The following is a 22,111-nucleotide window of genomic DNA, read 5'->3' on the forward strand; positions in this document are numbered from 1 at the left end:
CCAAGTACTCCATCACCTCATCCTGACAATTGACTCTAGCATCCTCCCGATCACTGCGATCAGGCTATCTGGCCTGTAATTTCCTTTCTACTGCCTGCCTCCTTTCTTAAAGTGGAGTGACATTTGCAATTTTCCACACCAGAGTCCAATGATTTTTGAAAGATCATTTCTAATGCCGCTTCAATCTCTAACATTACTGCTTTCAGAACCCTAGGGTGCAGTTCAACTGGTCTGGGTAACTTATGTACTTCTAAGTCTTTCAGCTTTTTGAGTACCTTCTCCCTTTTAACAGTAACTGTGCCCACTCCTCTTCCTCCACACACAACATCTGGCACACTGCTGGTGTCTTCTACAGTGAAGACTGATGCAAAATACTCATTTAGTTCAGCAGCCATCTCCTTGTCCCCTGTTATTATTTCACCCGCCTCATTTTAAAGCAGTCCTTTATCCACTGTCATCTTTTATTGTTAACATACTTGAAAAAGCTTTTACTATCCTCTTTGATATTATTTACTAGCTTGCTTTCATATTTCATCGTTTCCCTGCTAATGATCTTTTTAGTTGTTCTCTGTAGGTTTTTAAAAACTTACCAATCCTCTATCTTCCCACTAATTTTTATTTTGTTGTATGCCCTTTCTTTTGCTTTTACAATAGTTTTGACTTCCCTCATCAGCCATAGTAATACTATTTTATCATTTGAGTATTTCTTCATTTTTGGAATACATATGTCCTGTATTTTTCCCAGAAACTCACAGCATTGCTACTCTGCTGACATCCCTGCCTGCAGCTCCTTCCAATTTACTTTAGTCAACTCCTCTCTCATACCACTGAAATTTCCCTTACTCCACTGAAATACTGCTACATCAGACTTTACTTTCTGCCTATCAAATTTCAAGTTGAACTCAATCATATTGTGATCACTGGTTCCTAAGGGTTCTTTTATCTTGAGATCCCTTATCGCCTTCAGTTCATTACATAACACCGAATCCAGCTGATAGCTGATCCCCTAGTAGGCTCAACAACATACTGCTCTAAAAATCTATCTCTTAAGCATTCATCAAACTCTGTCTTGAGATCCATTACCAACCTGATTTTCTCAATCAACCTACATGTTAAAATCTCCCATGATTTTGCCCTTTTGATACACTGTTTCTGTTTCCTGTTGTAATCTGTAGTCCACCTCCCAGCCACTCCCAGCCACTACATAACTGCCATCAGGGTCCTTTTACCCTTGCAGTTTCTTAACTCAACCCACAAGGATTCAACATCTTCCAATTCTATGTCACATCTTTCTACTGATTTGATGGCATTCTTTACCAATAAGCAGCAGGAGCTCAGAATAGTCTTCAGGCTCAGCGATAGAGAGAAGCTATGACCTTTGTTTCCATAGACAAAGCAGTTCAGGCATACTTGTGACCCTGTAATTGAGGTCATAAGAGGTCAGAGATGTTAATGAGGTGAAAGAATGTGCTTGGCATGTTGATCGATTAAATAGCAGTTTCAGGGAAGCAATCTTGTGCAGTAAAGTATTTAAGAACTTTGATCTATCAGGCCAATCAGGATGAAACTCATGCTAGAGTTGATTTTGGGCTTGCACTATTGTTCGTTGTATTGTGTAGACTGCTAACCAGGCAAAAAGCGCTAATATAAATGAAAATGGCCCCAAAAGTCGGAGTTAAAGTTTTCCATACTCAGATGTGGGTATAATGTCACTCCCCTTCAGGTTATTCTGGTGTTCCAGCAATTCTTCTCAAAATTATGAATTGGAATTTCTCTGCTGGGGTCGTTACCTTAAAATTAGAATTTCTTTTAGAAGAGAAATTAGGAAGCATTTCTTGCCATAGAAACAATAGGAAAATAGAGATGGGTGAGCATGTGTGGCAAAGTCATGATTTAGTGGACTAACAATCCATTGGCCTTGGTCAATGTATAGGGTCAATTTACAACCATGACAACCCAGCATTAAAATTCAAAGTATGTAATTTTATTATCAAAGTACAGATATATCAACACATACAACCATGAGATCTGTTTTCTTGCAGGCATACACAGTAAATCCAAGAAACACAAAGAATCAATGAAAGACTGCACCCAAAATTCAGCCACATGATTAAAACTGGAATAAGAAATGGGCATCAGTAACTGTACATCTGTTTTCCTTATATTCTTTTGTTGTCCTTATTTACTCCAAACATCTTGCAATATGGTTGATTCTTAACTGCGCCATAAAATGGCCTAGCATGGTATTCTCTTCAATAAATCCTGTCTTTGCCCATGATAACACAGCCCATGAATGTATTAAAAACACTCAGTGTTTTAATTTTACTATGACACAACTGAGTGCCAAGGAAAGGAAAGCAGAGTAAATCAACTATTTTATGCTCAGAGACCTTCAGTACAAAAGCATAGATTCCCTCGTGTAAAATTAAAAACCTGACTACCACAGAGACCCAATTATTAATTTCCATGGTTGCTCTCCCTTTTCAACTCATTTTAGTTGTTTGAAGTTGTATTGCCGATGAACTTAAAAAGGTTGGTGATGTGCAGCTTTCCATTTCAACCCCACCATGGCAATAATCCTTCCTCTTGTCTTAAGATAAATAACAAATGGTTTCAAATGTTGTATACTTATTAATTGACATTAATGCATTATTCTTCACAGCAGGCATTGGCAGGTATAAGGATGCTCAACTGGCATGCAAACCAACTCACTTTTAGACCATGATCAACCATGGGAATACTGATTGATTTTCCTTCCATCGTGCAGAAATAGTACTAAGGACAATTTTTTTCAGTTACAAAGAAAACATTGGCTGTTTATTAATTTCCATAGATGCTGCCTGTTCCTCCAGCATTTTGTGAGTGTTGCTTTGAATTTCCAGCACCTGCAGACTATCTCATGTCTTTGCAGTAATATAACACCTTTTATGTTCCTCTGAGCATATCCCAAAATGGACTACAACCAATGATCATTTCTTTGAAGTGTATTTACTCTGGTAAACATTGGAAACAATGCTGCCATTTTGCACATGGCAAGCTTCAACAATAGCTATTTAAGAACAATCGATGATACTGGAAAAGCAATAAACATGATAGTGTGGCAATTGGAGTGATGCTACTACAGTTTGGTGTTTTGGGGGTTAGAGTTCAATTCAGATGTCATCTGTAAGGAATCTGTATGCGCCCCCCCCCCCCGCGGAATGCCTAAATTTTCTCCAGATACTTAGGTTTCCTTCTTAGTCCAAAGATATGCTGATTAGTAGGTTATTTGGTCATTGTAAATGGTCCCATTATTAGGCTACAGTTAAATTGGCGCTCTCAGCACAGTGCAGCTTGAAGGACTGGAAGGATCAATTCCGTGCTGTATTTCTAAATTAATTAATCAACTAAAACAATGGTCAAGACTCTCACAGTCCTTCAAAACATCTAATATCACATTCCAAAGACTAGACTGTGTACTGAACATGGAACTTTCTGACTGGGGAACCGGATTTTAATTTTACCCAGATATCCAGTTCCTCGTACCGCATGAGATCAGCTGGCTTGGTAGAGACCAAACTTAATCTATAATCTTCATGGTCTCTCCCATATAATTGTTGACTGTAGAAACTGAAATGATGTTAAAGACATACAACCAGCCAGAGAAGATGGTTGGCTGGGAGATTAAAATCTTTAATGACCTCTGGGTCAAAGTCAGTGTGCAATTCGTTTCAATTCCTCAGGCAATAGCAGTTTGAGGACAGCAGGATGCTGTGAAGTAGGGGGAGAATTAAACACAAGAGTTTTTAATGCAAACCAGTGACTCTGAGTTCAACAGTGCCATAAGTTAAGCAGGAAAAGCAACAAAATGGAAATTCTAGTGCAGACAAAATAAGGAAACAGTATAAGAATGTGGAGGACAGAGTGGAGAGACAGCAGTTCAAACAGAAACAACTTTTCGACTCTCATCCTGATGACCAAAGTGATGAGTCAACAGTGAGTGACTCAAGATGACAGGCACTATTCAGATCAGGGAACACCCACAACACCAGCTAAGAAGCTCTAAATATCAGAGAAAGCAAGTTAATAATCTAGACCTATGATTAATATTAATAGCTGAAATACATTTTCAGCAAGAAAACAGTGTGAATTATTTACCTGTAAGTGAATTACTTGTGCATGTGACTTAACATTATAATTATCTGTGCAATATAAGCACCTGTGTTAGTTTTTAATCGTTCAGCAGAAAGTTGGCCCCTGTTCTGACTCTCCAGGTATTATCTGGAGTTTATTTAAAGCAATGACACACCAATGCTACAATAGCTGCACGCATATCACTTTATAATACTGTACTTTTATGTTTATGTATGTTTGTTTCCCAATCAGTATGAAGCAGTGCTAATATTTGTAGTTTCTCATACTCAAGAATGGCTTGCGTTTTAACCACTTCTCAGTCTATAACTGGCCAGCCGGGGTGCATTTTCACTGCTTTTCCCAAATGTAGCTCCTTCTCACCTGCCTCTTCACTGCCCTTCCCTATAATCCTGAATCCTTTATCATCTTTTCATAGTTTCTTCAAAAAATTATTTGGTTTTGCCTTTGTAATTCCTTTTTCTTTGATCCTTCATCTCTATAACCCCTCCAGTTCTGAGCTCCGAGTTCTTCCAAATGAGAAGCACTACAGATTTTCAAGATTTGATACCTGCTTAATTATTGAGACATATGCTGGATTGGATTATAAAAGAAAATAGCAATAGAGTATTTGGTTAATTGAAATAACAGCTGATAGATGGCATTTAAATAACAGCTGTGCCGGTTTCCAACGTAACCTGCTTGACTGCTTTAAGTCCCTCCCACCTGTAGAGCTGATATCCAGTTCGAGTTTGGCCTCTTCTTGTTAACACTCCTCTGCCGCTCGCAACCCACTGAACAGAGACAGCCTGCAAGCAAGCAGGTGGTATGCTAGTATAGGTTGTTCGAGCAATAAGTGAATCTGAAACTGGAGAGGCAGAGTGACGCAGATAAAATTGGTCGCATTGCTATTGCAAGACTGATTATCTACAGGAACAAAGTTCAACTGACTGGGAGGAAATAAAGCATTGATTCTTCACCTCCAGGTAAAACTAGAAGCTGGTTTAATGGCTGAAAAGTTTGAGTGAAGGTGCTTCCCGTGGCTTGTTTATTGGTAAGTCAATTGACAGTTTTTCTGCTTTATATCAATTATTATGTAATTTTAGATGGCTGGCTAAGTCAGATGGCATACTAAGTTCTGAACTGCCTGCATTTCTAATCATGCTGTCAAAAGAATCCATGTAATTAATTCTAAGACTGATTCTGTAGGATGGGTGTTCATTAAAATGTCATTTCATCATAGTGAGAATTCTTTCTTCAGAGGGTTTACCAATCAGTTACTTAGGTATGGACGTTCACTGTTCAGCTGTGAATACTGACAAAGATAATATACCTGCGTTGACCTTCATTGCGTTGTCTGAAGGGGGCAGGCACATGTGTTTACATGTTACGAAGCATGATTTGAATGTAGTTAGGAATAAATGATGCCTGCTGATTTTTATTAGTGTAAGTGTGCTATTTAGTAAAATGTGTTCATAGTAAAGGGAATTGTTGCTCAGGCCACCCATTACTCAGAGTTCATTGGATAAAAGACAGAAGGGGTTTGTTTGATATGCGAGGGTGGTGATATTGCCAGAGCAGAGGAAGGAGACACTGTTTTTAAAAAAAACTCTTTGTAGTTCTATAATTTCACCATCAAGTTACCCATTGTGATTAGACCATTTTTAATCCTCTTGCATTATAAATTAGACATAATACCCCCTTCCCCAAGGCATTTAAGATGATCTATCTATTTCAATTATATCATGTATCCAGAGAGTTTGTACAAATTTGAAACTAGGTCCAATTTGAAATTAGGTTAAACTGTCTTTTGGAATTGGAATTCATTATGTCTGGAAATCAGAGTATATACATAGATTTTAATGCTTTATAATTATTTCCAAATTAAAACACAATTGTAATGCATTTATACATTGAACTATACTTGTCTGGAAACCCTGTTCACAAAATATATGTGCCAGTAGAATGATATCATTTCCCATGTAACATCCCTTCAGAGCACTGCCTGTAAAATATGGCCATTGTTCAGAAATGCACCTGCTATTGGCACTCTCAAAGCTCCCATCTTGTAGGACTGCTGCTTCCTGAGCAAGTTCCAGCCCTCTTCTGGAAACCTTATTCAGATACAGTTCCTTACTTAGCTCCTCTTCTTTGTGAACCATCTGCCCACCAGCACCCCACCACGAATTCATGATTACAGACACCAAAACCCCACCCACCAACCAAGTCCACCATTCGTCACCAACTTTGGTACCGAGGCCTTTTCCATATCCAGCCTTCATCTCACAGATCTCTGTCTTGATCCTATCCCTGAACACATACTCTCTCATCTGAATTGCCCCTGCTGCCTCTTCCTACCACCTTTGTACCCAGCCCCTGTCATGAACTTAACATGATACAATCTTTCATGAACTACTTATTGCTGTGTAGCACAAAGAAATGTATGTAATGCCCAGTCAGTTGTCCCTGATGTCTTAGGCCTTGGGCTTAGTTGAACTTTGCTCATGATGATAGCATGCCTCATGATGACTGCTTGAGGACACCTGTCCAACTCCAATGAACTTCAACACCAGCAATATCAGAAGGAATTTTAGTTGTAGGTTCATGAAAAGATTTCTTTAATGTGGTAATCTTAGAATTATTAACCTTTAGACCTAACTTCACTAATAATTCACCAGATCATAAATCCCATTTATATAAACAAAAATACTTATGAAAATTGTCCTATATTGTAATACTGAGGCCATAAAGGAACAGAAAATACTGGAAATACTCAGTATTTTAGGTCAACGAATTTTTTTCTCTTCGCAGATACTACCTGCAGAGTATTTCCGGCTTTATCTCTTTTATTTCAGGTTTTCAGTATGTATGGTACATTTCTTTGGCCTTTCTGATACTCTCGTGCACTGTTATCTTAAAATGTTTATATCTTTAAGGTGAACCAAAGGCAGAAAAGGTGGTTTCTTCACACCAGGGTATTTATGCTATGCCCCACCTTGGATCTGGTCATGTACATTTCTGAATGCTAGTCATATATTTTTATTAGTAATACCAAAAAGTACATTCTGGCTATGAGAATACATCACTGTATAAATAACATGAATTTCACAGCTTTAACGAAGCTGTATTTGCAATTTTGTTCTTTCAGAAATATGCCTTCATCTCAATGATGCATCAGTGTTCCATTAAATTTTAATTACTTTTACCTCCATGGAGAGAATAAAATGTGATGAATGTAATTGGGTGCTAGATGACTGCTGCAGACTTGGTGGGCTGAAGGGCCTGTTTTCATGCTAGATGACTCTCTCTTTTTCACTTTTCCCTCCTTATTGATTGAAGATTTCCTAAGACTGGTGCTGACTAACATTGAAGCTTGTTCATGCAAACTAGTCAGGAGAGGACTGTTAGTATTTTCTGCAAAGGGAGAAAAATAAAAATAGTTTGGCTCATCACATTAAAATTTGAACAAGTCTTCTAGTTGTCGGGGATCATGGGGAAAAGTAGAGAGCCATCTTTTCAGGACAGCCAGGAAACATTCTAGTTGGGGAAAATAAGATGGGAATCAGGAGTCTTTAGGCACGGGAACAGGCCCTTCTGCCCACTGAGTCCATGATAACCACTGAACATACATGAAGCTATTCCTCCAACAATCCCTTTTATTTTACACACATTCCCATCAACGTCTACTGGATTCTATCACTCAACTACAGTACCTAATGGGGACAATTTACAGCAACCAATTAACTTGGAGACCTGCACATCTTTAGGATATGGGGGAACGTAGAGGAAACCCATGTAGTCACGGGGAGAATATAAAAGCTCCACACACAGAACACTGGAAGTCAGGATTGAACCCAGATGGCTGGAACTGTGAGAAAGTGGTTTTATGAACAACTATGCCATTCTGATGTTCTGAATGCCCTTAAATCAATCTCAAATACCCCCAGGAAGTGCCTCGTATCATAGGGTATTGCTATAAGTATTCAGACCTGGGCCTCAAAATCCATCAATACAATTTTTTTGGCATTGAAATGATGTTCTGGAAGACACCAACATTGTGTGAAAGTCTCGTACAGCTGGAGAGCTTCAACTATAAGGTTCATAGAACAGAATTGTCTGGTTCCTTCTAATATTGAACCGGGATTGATACTAATATTGAAAATAGATGGAAGGGTGTGTTGTGATGGTGGCATTGTGATTCGGCATTGGGATTGGATGAAAATCTGTCAAATATTGAATAATATGGTAAAGTACAAGGTCATGCACTTCGGTAAGAGTAATTAAAAGGCAGATTATTGTCTAAAGGAGAGAAATTATAAATGAATAAAGTATAGGTGTCCCTCGGTTCTCTAGTACATGAATTGTAAAAAGTTGTCAGTAGTTCGTTGAGAAGGCAAATGGCACTTTGGCTTTTTATTACAGGGGAGATGATTTTAAAAACGGGTAAGTTTTGTTACAATTATACGGTGTTTTTCTGAGGTTACGTCCCTAGTTCTGAACATAATTTTGGTCCCCTTATTTAAAAAATGATATACAAGCACTGGAGGAGTTCTAATGGTGATTCACCAGGCTACTTCCAGGCATGAGAAGATTGTCCTATGAAGAAGGGCTAAACAGTGTGGGTCTGTAGTACTCCTTGATTTTAGAAGAACGAAGGTCAACCTTATCCAAGCGTACAGAATACTAATGGGTCTTGACAGAGTAAATATTTTCACTAGTGTGTCCAAAATTAGTTACAAGATAAAGGGCTAGTCATTTAAAATTTAAGTGGAGATATTTCCTCATTAATAGAGTAATAAACCTCTGGAATTCTCCCTCCTAGAGGTTATGGAGATTAGATCATTAGTAATAAAGTAATAAATATAACTAGAAATAATATAAATAAATAGAAATAAATAAAATTAGTAATAAAGATAAAAGTGGGAAGATGTGCCTGGAGGCTGTGGAAGTGAGCGAGGTCCTCAATGAATACTTCTCTTCGGTATTCACCACTGATGACGGTGAGGACAATATGAGTGAGGTTGATGTTCTGGAGCATGTTGATATTAAAGGAGAGGAGGTGTTGGAGTTGTTAAAATACATTAGAATGGATAAGTCCTGGAGCCTGACGGAATATTCCCCAGGCTGCTCCACAAGGCAAGGGAAGAGATTTTTGAGCCTCTGACTAGGATCCTTATGTCCTCGTTGTCCACGGGAATGGTACTGGGGGATTGGAGGGTGGTGAATGTTGTCCCCTTATTCAAAAAAAGGTAGTAGGAATAGTCCATGTAATTATAGACCAATGAGCCTTGCGGCTGTGGTGGGAAAGCTGTTGGAAAAGATTTTTAGAGATAGAATGGGCATTTTAAAGTTGAAAGTTAGCTTTCGTAAATCCAGGGATGGAGTTTAAGAGATGTGATGTAATGATGCAGCTCTATAAAATTCTGGTTATGCCACACTTGGAGTACTGTGTCCAGTTCTGGTCACCTCACTATAGGAATGATGTGGAAGTATCGGAAAGGGTACAGAGGAGATTTACCAGGGTGTTGCCTGGTTTAGAGAGTATGGATTATGATCAGAGATTAAGAGAGCTAGGGTTTTGCTCTCTGGAGAGGAGGATGAGAGGAGACATGATAGAGGTGTACAAGATATTAAGAGGAATAGACAGAGTGGACAGCCAGTGCCTCTTCCCCAGGGCACCACTGCTCAGTACAAGAGGGCATGGCTTTAAGGTAAGGGGAGGGAAGTTCAAGGGGGATATTAGAGGAAGGTTTTTCACTCAGTGGTTGGTGCGTGGAGTGCACTGCCTGAGTCAGTGGTGGAGGCAGATACACTAGTGAAGTTTAAGAGACTACTAGACGGGTATATGGAGGAACTTAAGGTGGCGGGGTTATATGGGAGGCAGGGTTTGTGGGTCAGCACATTGTGGGCTGAAGGGCCTGTAATGTGCTGTGCTATTCTATGTTCTAATATTTATAGTGGAGATTTAATAAATATCTGAGGAACAGAGGAGGACCTAAGACCAACATAGATCAGCCATGATCATATTGAATGGTGGGGCTGACTTGTGGAACTTAGTATTCTATGTCTGCTTCTACTTTCTTACGTTCATCTAGTTTTCTGTGCTGTTTCATTGTTAGGTAGTAGATTCTCACAGTTCTCTTGCAACTGACACATCTTGCACCATCTTTGCAGGCAGCTCTTAAAGGTAAATACCATGCTCTTTTAGTTACTGTAGAAAACTGGACAAATGCTGCAGAGATGAGAGGAGGTGGGAGTGTATTACTGTGGGCTACAGAGAGCTGGCTAGGCTGGGGCACAACAGTAGTCACAGAGACCCCCCCCCCCCCCCCCAGGTCTACAGCTAATCCTGACAGGACATCACCTGTAAGGAAACAAAATGAGTGTCTGAGTACCTGGACTTTCAAAAAGCCTGTAGTGCCGGCAAATGTCTGTGCCCATTCTGCCTGCTTCTGTAAACTGAATGAACGTATAATGGAATTTCCAGTGCTTGTCTCCTGTAGGAATCTGTGGCAGGAAGGAGATCAGCAGTTCTCTACAGTCCAGAAAACTGAGAGTGACTGTGACCTTAGCCTCCATACACAATGTAGCCAAGGTACATGCAATGTTACACTGAGGTCAGAGATCTCAGCAAGAACAAAGTATCTAATTTGAACATGGCCCTTCAAGGGAAGCAGGAAGATGAGATTCTTTCAGTAATCAAGGATTGGCATGGTTCAGAGTGAGGTTGAAAATCTCACTGCAGACAGATTTTGTATTTACAGCACTGGCAACATTTGAGTTTTGTTTCATATTAAACAGATCTGCTCCAGAGAAGGGAAATCCAACTAAAAAATGAGAAAACAAATTTCCTAATGTGTATTAAGACACCTAGAAATGTGCATAAAATTGCTCCACATGTTAACGTGATATTCGCCTGTTCAGCACCATTTTATTTTTGGAATTCAGTGGAAAAAAATGTGGCCTTAGACCTTGACTGATGCACCAGGAACATAAAAAATCCTCATGCCAATGTCATGAAAATGAGCCATTGTTATTAGTGAAAGATTGCAGTTCATTCTCAAATTTACTTTGGTTAAAAATCAAGTAGAAATGATTCCCTGGAACAAATGAGATTACCTGGACAGGATGACAAAGAAGTCGTACCATAGGCTGAGCCCAAAATCAGGCATAGACAAATTATGAATTGAACAAGGCTTGTGCAAGAGTTCTGAGCTGCCATTTGTCAACCATGAATGTGGCAGAAGAACCCAGAATTTTATATGTAAAAAGCATTCTTTTATTTAAAGAGATGCTTTTTTAATTTTGTCCATTATTGATCTTGCATCATTTGAAAATCTATCTATTAACTAAAACCAGACAGATGGCAGTTGTAAGCCTATTAGCAAATGCCTACAGTACAAATGAGCTTTCTCTTACCTTTGTATCACTTCCAGAGGATATAGAGTGAAAAAGTATTGGGCATGAAACTTAGCTCCACACTGTTTCTTGCTTGGACGCAGTTGTATTAATTTATTGTACAATACACACTATTACCATGTCATGATGAGTTCTGGTAAGTGCACATACCAGAAGCATTCAATGGCGGGCAGATCATTTTATATTTTAGAGATACAGCACCCAAACAGGCCCTTCTAGCCCAATGAAGTCACACTGTCCAATTACATCCATGTGACCAATTAACCTACTAACCCGTACATATTTGGACTGTGGGAGGAAACCAGAGCACCTGGAGGAAAGCCTCATGGTCATGGGGGAAGCCTACAATCTCCTTACAGAGAGCAGTGGAACTGAACACAGGTTGATGCCACTGTAATAGTATTATGTTGACCGCTTTGCTGACAAGCAGCTGATAATTACGCAACTATGGCATTTTAAATTGTGTAACTCTAACTTAATCCCACCTTTGGAACAATAGACTTTTACAATGCAGCCAACTGAATGTGTCTGGCTTACACAGAGGCTTCAGCATTTTAATCGAGAGAAGCCACAATCCTCCCTTTTTTGCAAGAAAGGATCATCACTAGCTTGAGGGTTAATTTTTCTCTGCTTCAGAAAGTTCTTCAGAGAATAAGACAATAGTCTGCAAAGCAATTTGAATCTCACCCTTTTGGAGAGGCATATTAAACATACTTTATACATGTTCATACTCATGCATTTTTAGTGTGTGTAACAATTTAGAGGAGAGGTCATGCCTTGAATTACTCTTTCCTTTACCCTGTTCTTACCCCGAGTTACATCTTTTGCTGGACCTTGTGCCAGTTATGATCATTTGTGTTAATTCGATAGTTTATATTATTTGCAGAAGGAAGTGAATGTTGTTCAAACCAGACAGACACCATGGTAACAATTCCATTAGTGCTGTAGGAATATTGGGAGGATGAGGAGTTAGCCTGAAGACCAAATGAAGCTGCAAAAGACTAGAAGGCATTGAATTGGGCTCTGAAGAAAGTGTATGGGTAAAGATACCTTTCCTGCTTGACTCACTGAGCTCTTACAAAAGATTGCTTGTTGTCCTAAATAGTGATAGTTGTCTCAGTGAAATTCACTTCTAAGTAGATTCTAAGAGGTAAAACTGCAGCTGTAATGCTGGATGTGTGTAACAGTTACTATTGTGCGTAATAGTATGTAGCACTGTGTATTGTTATTGGCTGTAACAGTATTAGTGGCTATTAATTTCTGCAACCCTGTCGTTTTATTCCAGCACAGGCACATTGAAACACTTCACAGTCCACACCATACAACTGCCATCAGGAGGTCACAAACTGCTCCCCACTGCAGTAAAGTAGAATTCCTCTCCTTCCCACTTGCCCAGAGCAGCAAGATGATGTGGAGCTTAATGGTGCAAAGTGCTGTTGACCGCGCTCATGTTGTGCTGATAGTACCATGCCCATTTCCCTATCCCGATTTAAGTTGTGACCACCACTGGAGTATCATGATTTGCTGAAAACTCAAGCAAAGGTAGCAATGTTCTGAGAGTTTGTGAGTCCACTGTGCCTCTTTGAGCCAGTCATTCAAATTGCCATTGAAACGACAAAGCCTCACTGCCTGAAAGTGAAGCAAAAGAATACCTTTCCTACCAATTAATAAGATCGTGGCTATACTGACTTTGACATAGCTATTTCAACCCCATTCTCTCCTTTGTTGGTAACAATCCACAATACAGCAAGTGAAAAGCCCAGGTTTCAATTTGAGTGGGACTTTGCCCAGAGCTCTGTAAAAATGGATAAGGATGGAGATTGAGACACATGCCTTGTAAACAATTCGCAATGAACTGTCCATTCACAGTGAAATTATAACCAGCAGCTAGATGAAATGGTCAACTAAAAGAGCTTCCTCTGAATCTTCCTATTATTAAATGCCTCAAACAGTTATTTATTCCAGTAGGTACAAATGCTCACAGATGAAGTACAGACTGTTGGAGGGAATGGGGCCATAGCTGTGTCCTACTGATTTTTGGTTTGGGTTAATCTCATCTCTTGAATTTGCTACAGATGGAATAATGCATTTCCAATTCAGGACTATTGGGGAGGAGGGGATTGAAAGGGGATACAAAGGTGTTAGCATCTTTTATTGTGGTCAGTCTAATTTCACAGAATGTATTAACAGGTGAATGAAAACATATTTTTCTCTCTAATTTAATACTACTGTCCAAACCTCACTGGAAACTCCTTTTGCTCATGTGTGTTTGGTGAGAAAGATGCAGTGTTTATTGCAGGACACCAATTGACCAATACTTGTTTTTTGCATTTCCAGTTGACATATAGGATGTCATTTGTCTGAATGAGTCTATTCTGGCTCTTGGAGCAATCCCGTTCCCCCACTATGAAATATCCTCCCTCACATCACCATTAACAGCAACTTCACCTGATTCTCTGACCTCCCAACTTTTTGAGGAGAAATTTACAGTAGCCAGTTAACCTATTGACGAACACACCTTTGGGGTGTGCAAGGAAACTGGAGTGCTGGGGAAATCTATGCCATCACAGAGAAAATAAGCAAATTCCAGGCCTGAACCTGGTATTCTGATATATTGTTGATGAGAGAAGAGATAATATTGTTGAGTGGACATGGTTACAGCATTTTCACCATCTCTTCTTCCTCCACTCAAACAGACCAATCCATGAATGTTCAAGTCAAAATATTTAATAGTATCAAAATGTGCTTAATTTATAAATAGAAAATGTTTGTGAAAAGGAATATTTTAAATGTCAATACAGCAGTCTCAATATCCATCCTTATACATTTTGCAGAGCTTTGGGCATAGTCCCATTGAAATAGAAACCTGTGCTTTATACATGCTCATCCATTGGAATCAAATAATAGAGGAGAAAAAAGTTGCATTAATGTTGCCTCTTTCAAGACCTCAGGCTTATCCAATACATTTAGCTTATGTAGTGAGGTCATTACATTAAAAAGAACAAAGCAGTCTAGTTGCTCAAAGCACTGGCACAGAAATGCCAAAAGATAATGACCACATAAAATGCTTATGACTACATTATAATGTTTCTAATGATTTCGGGGCTTGCGGAAGGATAGGCTAGGAGGTCTACTTGCATCAATTATACTGCAAAAGAACGTCGAATAATTATCAATCAGGTTATACATGTAGCCACAACTAAGCATCAATGCAATGAACCCAATATTCTCATTAGAGGATTCTCTAATTTATGATATCCGGAATATGCAAACTGGTTGAGCTTTAATTTTTTTGTAAAGATGATAAACTGCACATATCAGTATCTTATAGAAAAATTTGCAAAGAAAAATATTTTCTCTCAACTCTACTGTAAAGATGTGGGTTACATTTATCAAAAGGATTTTGATGTTTCAGAAATGAAAGGCCGTGGCCTGAAATATTGACTGTTTGCTTCCCTCCATATATGCTGCCTGAGCTCCTCCAGCACTGTGTGTGTGTTGCGTAAGGTTTCCAGCATCTGCAAAATCTCTCGACTCTGTGGTTATCATCTCTCCAGGTTCTGGATATTTTTCTGTTTTGTTTCAATGGCTGGATTTATGGACAGAACCACAATATAGTATGACATGAATAATCTGTTTTAATTGAATTAATAACCCAAAGCTCACCCTATCTTGTACAAAAGCAATTAAACATAATTTCTTAACATTTCAAAAGAAAAATTTACAAGAATTGAATATTGTGGGCCAGATCTTCATGATAGGGTTGAGGGAGAAAGGGCTTTAATTCTTATATATGCCTTAAGTAAACTTCAGATATTGATTTACCAATTTTTGAAAAAGCATAATAAATGGCATAATAACAACATCTAGTTCCATATTTTCATGACCCAGATAACTTAATTAATGAATCACTCACCATATTCTGAAGAGAATGTTTTATTTATTGCATTGATGCATCCCTTCTGAACTAGGGATAAATGTTATACCACCACCTCCGTCCAGATCATCCTCTCTCCTCGCTGTTGCCATCAGGAAGGAGATATCGGAGCTTTGTGTCCCACACCACCAGGCTCAGAAACAGTAACCCTCAGCCAAAGTGAATAACTTCACTCACCCCAACACTGAACTAATTCCACAATCTATGGATTGACTTTCAAGAGCTCTGCAACTCGTGTACCCAATATATTTTATGTATGTATTTGTATTTTCATAATTTGTTATCTTTTGCACAGTGACCATAAGATATAGGAGCAGCATTAGGCCATTTGGCCCATTGAGTCTGCTCCACCGTTTCATCTTGGCTGATCCAATTTTCCTCTCGGCCCAATCGTGCCCTGACCTATCAAAAAGCGGGGAGAAGAGTTGTGCTGATAGGGGAAAATCTATCTGTGGATGAGAGTGAGATTGCTAGATAGTATGTTCCCTCCCAGAAGCCAGGGTCCAAGACATCTGAGGTCAAAACCTCAATTCTTAAGTGGGAAAGAGAGCAGCCAGATGTCATGGTCCATGTAGGTACCAATGACATAGGTAAGATGAGTGATGAGGTTATGCAGAGTAAGTTTGGAGAGATAGGTGCTAAATTGAAGGACAGGACCTTCAGCATTCTGGTCTCAGGATGCCATGTTCCAGTGAGGGCAGAAAAGGAATGATCATACAGTTTAACACGTGGCTAAGGAATTGGTGTAACAGGAAGGATGTCAGATTTTTGGATCAATGAGCTAATTTCCACGGAAGGTGGGACCTGTGCAAAAGAGATAAATTAAACCTGAACAGGAGGTAGACAAATATTCTTGTTGGAAGGTTTACTAATGTTGCATGGGGGAGTTTAAACAAGAGTTGCAAGGGGATAGGAACCAAAGTTCCTTAACCGACAGTGGAGTGGTCGTGGAGACAGATATTTATTAAGACCTCAGAGGTTAGGAATCAAAAGATTGAGCATGATGCGACTAATATTCTGGGCTACAAATATTTCAATAGATGTAGTATTGCAGGAAAGGCAGATGAGCTCGGTATGGATCAACATATGGAATTATGTTATTGTAGCCATTAGTGAGACTTGGCTGCAGGACTGGCAGTTCAATATTCTTAGGTTCCATTATTTTAGACGGAGAGAGCAGAAGAGATTAAAGGGAAAGAGCTGGTGTTTCTAGTCAGGGAAAATGTCATGGCGGTGCTCAGTTGGGACGGACTACAGAACTTATCTAGTGAGGTTTTAAGGGTGGAACAGAGAAATAAGAAAATTATAACCACATTATTGGGGCTATATTAAGGACTGCCCAACAGTCTGCAAAATTTAAAGGAACAAACTTGTAGAGAGATTGGAGACTGTTGGAAGAAATGTAAGTTTGTACTAGTCGGTGATTTTAACTTTCCACATGTTGACTGGGAATCCCATACTGTAAAAGGACTAGATGGGATAGAGTTTTTCAAATGTGTTCAGGAAAGTTTCTTTCATCAGTACGTAGAAGTTAAATACTTGATTTGCTATTAGGAACTGAGACAGGGCAGGTGACAGAAGTTTGTGTATGGAAACATTTTGCATCTGGTGATCATAATGCCATTAGTTTCAAAGTAAATATGGAAAAGATTGGTCAGTCTATGGGTTGAGATTGGAAATTGAGGAAAGGCCAGTTTTGATGGTATCAGAAAGGATCTGACAAGTATGGATTGGGACTGGCTGTTTTCTAGCAAAAGGGCACTTGTTAAGTGGGAGACCTTGAAAAGCAAAGTTTTAAGAGTACAAACCTTGTATGTCCCTGTCAGAATAAAAGGTAACAATAACAAGTGTCTGGAGCTTTGGTTTTCAAGCGATATTGAGGACCTAGTTAAGAAAAAAAAGGAGGCGCATAGCAGGAATAGGCAGATAGGAACAAATGAGGTAGTTATCAAGTATAAGAAATGCAAGCAAACGTTTAAGAAAGGAATCAGGAAGGTTAAAAGAAGGAATGAGGTTGCACCAGCAGACAAGGTGAAAGAGAATCCTAAGGGATTCTACAGTTATAATAGGAACAAAATGATTGCAAGGGACAAAATTGGTCCTCTGGAAGATTAGAGTAGTGATCTATGTGTAAATCCAAAAGAGGTGGGGGATATCTTAAATGTGTTTTATGCATCTGTGTTTACTTGGGAGATGGACACGGAGTCTATAGAAGCAGCCCATTCCAAGCACTCACCACTCTGCATAAAATAACTTACTCCTGTACCTACTTCCAAGCACCTTAAAACTGTGCCCTCTCATGCTAGCCCTGGGAAAAAGACCTTGACTATCCACATGATCAATGCCTCTCATCATCTTATACACATCTGTTAATTCATGCCTAAAAATTCTAATTTAAAATCCGATGGCCAAGTAAGCCTCAAGACTGTAAACTGCCTGAACCGGTAAATGGCCCTCAGAAAAATAGAGGGCTATTGGTAACCCTAGGTAATTTCTAAGGTAAAGACATGTTTAGCACAGCTTTATGGGCTAAAGAACCTATATGGTGCTGTAGGTTTTCTATGTTCTAAGTGAGGCAAAGCAGCAGTGAGGTCAAAGACACTGTGCTGATTAGAGGAAGAGGTGCTAGTCGTCTTGAGGCAAATTAATGTGGATAAATCCCCGGGCCTGACGCATTATTCCTTTGGACCCTGTAAGAGGCAAATGCAGTAATTGTAGGGCCCCTGGCAGAGATATTTAAATCATCTTTAGCAACAGATGAGGTACTGGACAGTTAATGTTGTTCCACTGTTTAAGAAAGACTCTGAAAATAAACCAGGAGATTATAGCCTGACATCAGCTGCAGGAAAGTTATTGGAAGGCATTCTTTGTGACCAGATATGAGCATTTTGATAGACAGGAACTGATTAGAAATTGTCAGCACTTTTTGTGCATGGTAGGTCATGTCTAACCAATCTTAGTTTTTCGAGGAAGCTACCAGGAAAGTTGGTGAAGGCAAGGCAGTGGATGCTATCTACATGAATTTTAGCAAGGCATTTGATAAGGTCCCACATGGGAGGTTGGCCAGTAAGGTTCAGTGGCTTGGCATTCAAGGTAAGGTAGTACATTGGATTGGACATTGGCTTTGTGGGAGGAGCCAGAGAGCGGCAGCAGATGGTTGCCTCTCTGACTGGAGGCCTGTGACTATTGAAATGCTGCAGGGATCGGTGCTGGGTCCATTGTTTTCTATCATCTATATCAATAATCAGGATGGCAATGTGGTTAACTGGATCAGCAAATATGTGGATGACACCAAGTTTGGTGTGTAATGGACAGTGAGAAAAATTGCAGTGGTATCTGGACCATCCGGAAAAATGGGCTGAAAAATGGCAGATGGGATTTAATGGAGACGAATGTGAGGTGTTGCACTTTGGTAGGACCGACCAGGGTAGGTCTTACACAGTAATCGGCGGGGCACTGAGGAGTGCCTTAGAACAAAGGGATCTGGGACTACTGGTCCATAATTCTAGAAAGTGGAGGCACAGGAGATGGGGTCATAAAGAAAGCTTTTGACACATTGGTATTCAGAATTCAAAGTCTTGAATACAGGAGATGGGATGTTATGTTTAAATTATATAAGATGCTGGTCAGGCCTAATTTGGAGTACTGTGTGCAATTCTGGTCATCCACCTACAGGAAAGATATAAATAAGTTTGAAAGAGTACAGAGAAAATTTACAAGAATGTTGCCGAGACTAGAATACGTGAGTTATAAGGAAAGATTGAATAGGTTAGGTCTTTATTCTTTGGACCGCAGAAGATTGAGAGGAGATTTGATAGAGGTATACAATGTATCAGGTGAATAGATAGGATAAATGGAAGCAGGGTTTTCCATTGAGGTTGGATGGGACTACTACTAGAGGTCATGGATTAAGAGTGAATGGTGAAAAGATTAAGGGGAACATGAGGGGAAACTTCTTCACTTAGAATCATGAGAGTGTGGAATGAGCTGATAATGCAAGTGGTAGTTCAATTTCAATGTTTAAGAGAAGTTGGATAGGTACATGGATGGGTGGGATATGGAGGGCTATGGTCCAGACTAGGCAGCTTAAATGTTTCAACATTGATTAGTTGGGCTGAAAAGCCTGTTGCTCTACTGCACTTTTCTATGACTCTATGAATCTATATTGCCAGTGATAATATATCTGAAAGACATGCATGCTTGGTGAGGCATTGTAAACCTGGATATATTCTATAAAAGGTGACTTCTGAGATAGAAAGGCTTCTGACTTCTGAGATAGAAATTCAAGTTCATCATCCTGTTCTATCCTTTTATTATAGGGAATTCACCTCACTTTGGTATGTAAAGTAGGTGGTGGTGGATACCCCTTACTTATTCATTCAAAGCAACAAATATTATTAAATTGAGATCCATTGCTTTCATAAACAGTTTTAATTCCTGCAGTTATGATATCAATCGGCTTTGGGGCCCAGCCAAGAGTGAAAATTCCATTGTCACGGCCGCACTGGAGTCTATATTTATCACATGCCTCACATCTATAATGTACCCAGAAGGACCCAACTAAACCTGTTTTGACATACTATATGGGAAAATAATATCTTTCTTTAACTTGCTTGCTTCCACTTCTGTTAATCTCAGTTACAAATCCTGCTCAAAGATAATCTTATACTTTGGAAAACCCAAAGTAGATCTGCAGTGGATCTTCCTAATGTTTGGGATTTTAATGAATTACACCTCTGTTCAAGAATCTGGAAAGGTATGGAATCAGACTGACGGGAACAGACCACCGGGCCTTGTTTCTCCATGCTGACCACTGGATACCCTTCCGTATTAATGTTATCTCCTTGCACTTGATCTACAAGTGACTCAAATGCTTATTTGTTTATTTATTTATTGAGATACCACTTGGAAATGGCCCTTCTGGCCCCTGAGTTCCCCCTCGTATTCCCCTTAAACATTTCACCTTTCACCTTTAAAACATAACCTCTAGTTCTAACCTCTGTGGAAAATGCCTCCCTGCATTTACCCTATCAATATCCATCATAATTTTGTATACCTCTGTCAAGTCTCCCTTCATTCGCGAATGTTGCAGGGAATAAAGTCCTAACCTATTCAACATTTCCCTATAACTCAGGTCCTCACATTCTTGCAACAGCCTTGTGGATTTTTTCTGCATGTTTTTCTTGTAGCTAGCTGATCAAAACCACACACGATACACCAAGCAACACTCAGCTGAAGGAACTCAGCAGGCCAGGAAGCATCTAGGGAAAAGTGTAAACAGTTAAGAATTTGGGTTGGGATCCTTTATCAGTCCTGATGAAGGTTCTAGGCCTGAATCATTGACTATTACACTTTTCTATAGATGCTGCCTGGCCTGCTGAGATCCTCCAGCACTTCGTGTGTGTTGCTTAGATTTCCAGCATCTGCAGTTTTCTTCTTGTTCACAACACTCTGAATTAGACCTCACCAGCATCTTATACAACTTCAACATAACATCCCATATCTTGTACTCAATACATTGATTAATGAAGGCCAATAAGCCAAAAGCTCTCTATCTTCCTGTGACATGACTTTCAAGGAATTATGGATCTGTATTTCCAGATCCCTTTGTTCTACCACACTCCTCGGTGCCCTACCCCTCACCGTCTAAGTCCTACCATGGTTTGTTCTCCCAAAATGTAACACGTTACACTTGTCTGCATTAAATTCCATCTGCCATTTTACAGCCCATTTTTCCAATTGATCCTGATTCCACTGATAGATTTCCTCCATGTCCACTACATCCCCAATGAAAGGTATTTATTGAAGATATCACAAAGATCTTCTGGCCCCATGAACAAATTGCCCAGTCTTAAAGCTTCTCTTTCTTCCCTGGCTGTTCTTTTGCATTGTTGCTATTCTTGAATAGTGCCTTCAGATTTACCTTAATCCTGTCTGCCAGTGATTTTGCATCCTAATTTCATTCTGAAGCTCTCCTCACACATCTTATTCTTTCGACAGGTCTCCCTCATTATTAGTTTCCTGTATCTGTTATACTTTCCATTTCTCTTTCTGTAATCTCTAGTAACCTTCAACATCCAGGGTTCCTCATACTTGTTACCCTTGGCTTTTACTCTTGTAGGAACACATTGGCTTCAAACTCTATTTCTCCATTGAATGTTTTTTTTGATATGAAAATGTAGATGTTCCAAATCTTTCTTCGCCAGGACCTCTAAAATCTCCAAAATGATCCCCCATTGGCACTCTTTCCACTTGATCAGCTGCATGCCCAAAAATAATATTCAGTAATGCTCTTTCCTTTGTTGGATCAATCTTCATACTGCATCCAAAATCTCAACTGGCCTCACCTCCACCTCTTGCTAAGGCAATTCCAGTTAATATTTGTTAAATGGAGATCACACAAAATGATAACTTTTTTTTCATGTATCTCTTTCTAATTTATCTACCTTGTTTGGACTGTTGGGATATGTCCTTAGCAAAGTGACAACACCCTTTTTGTCTCTAATTTCTATCCATATGGATTTATTTAAAGAGCCTTCTAGGTGTTCAATCCACAAAAAATAGAGCAAACTTGGGATTTTTTTCTTTGGAACAAGGAGGATGAGAGGTGACTTGATGGAAGTGTATAAGATAATAAGAGGCATG

The 22,111-nt window shown here is 39.4% G+C and overlaps 1 protein-coding gene across 3 annotated transcripts in view; it reads left to right on the forward strand.

Moving 5' to 3' along the window:
- The first annotated feature begins 4,848 nt into the window (after positions 1-4,848).
- eps8l2 (EPS8 like 2) overlaps positions 4,849-22,111 on the forward strand; it is a 199,907-nt gene continuing 182,644 nt past the window's right edge. For 2 of the 3 annotated variants that reach the window (XM_059975679.1, XM_059975683.1), the window contains exon 1: positions 4,849-5,164. The gene's annotated coding sequence lies outside the window, so the exon portion shown is untranslated. The remainder of the gene's footprint in view (positions 5,165-22,111) is intronic. The other variant, XM_059975681.1, reaches the window with a different exon arrangement.

The sequence above is a fragment of the Hypanus sabinus genome, chromosome 7 (genome assembly GCF_030144855.1).
Source record: "Hypanus sabinus isolate sHypSab1 chromosome 7, sHypSab1.hap1, whole genome shotgun sequence".
Classification (NCBI taxonomy): domain Eukaryota; kingdom Metazoa; phylum Chordata; class Chondrichthyes; order Myliobatiformes; family Dasyatidae; genus Hypanus; species Hypanus sabinus.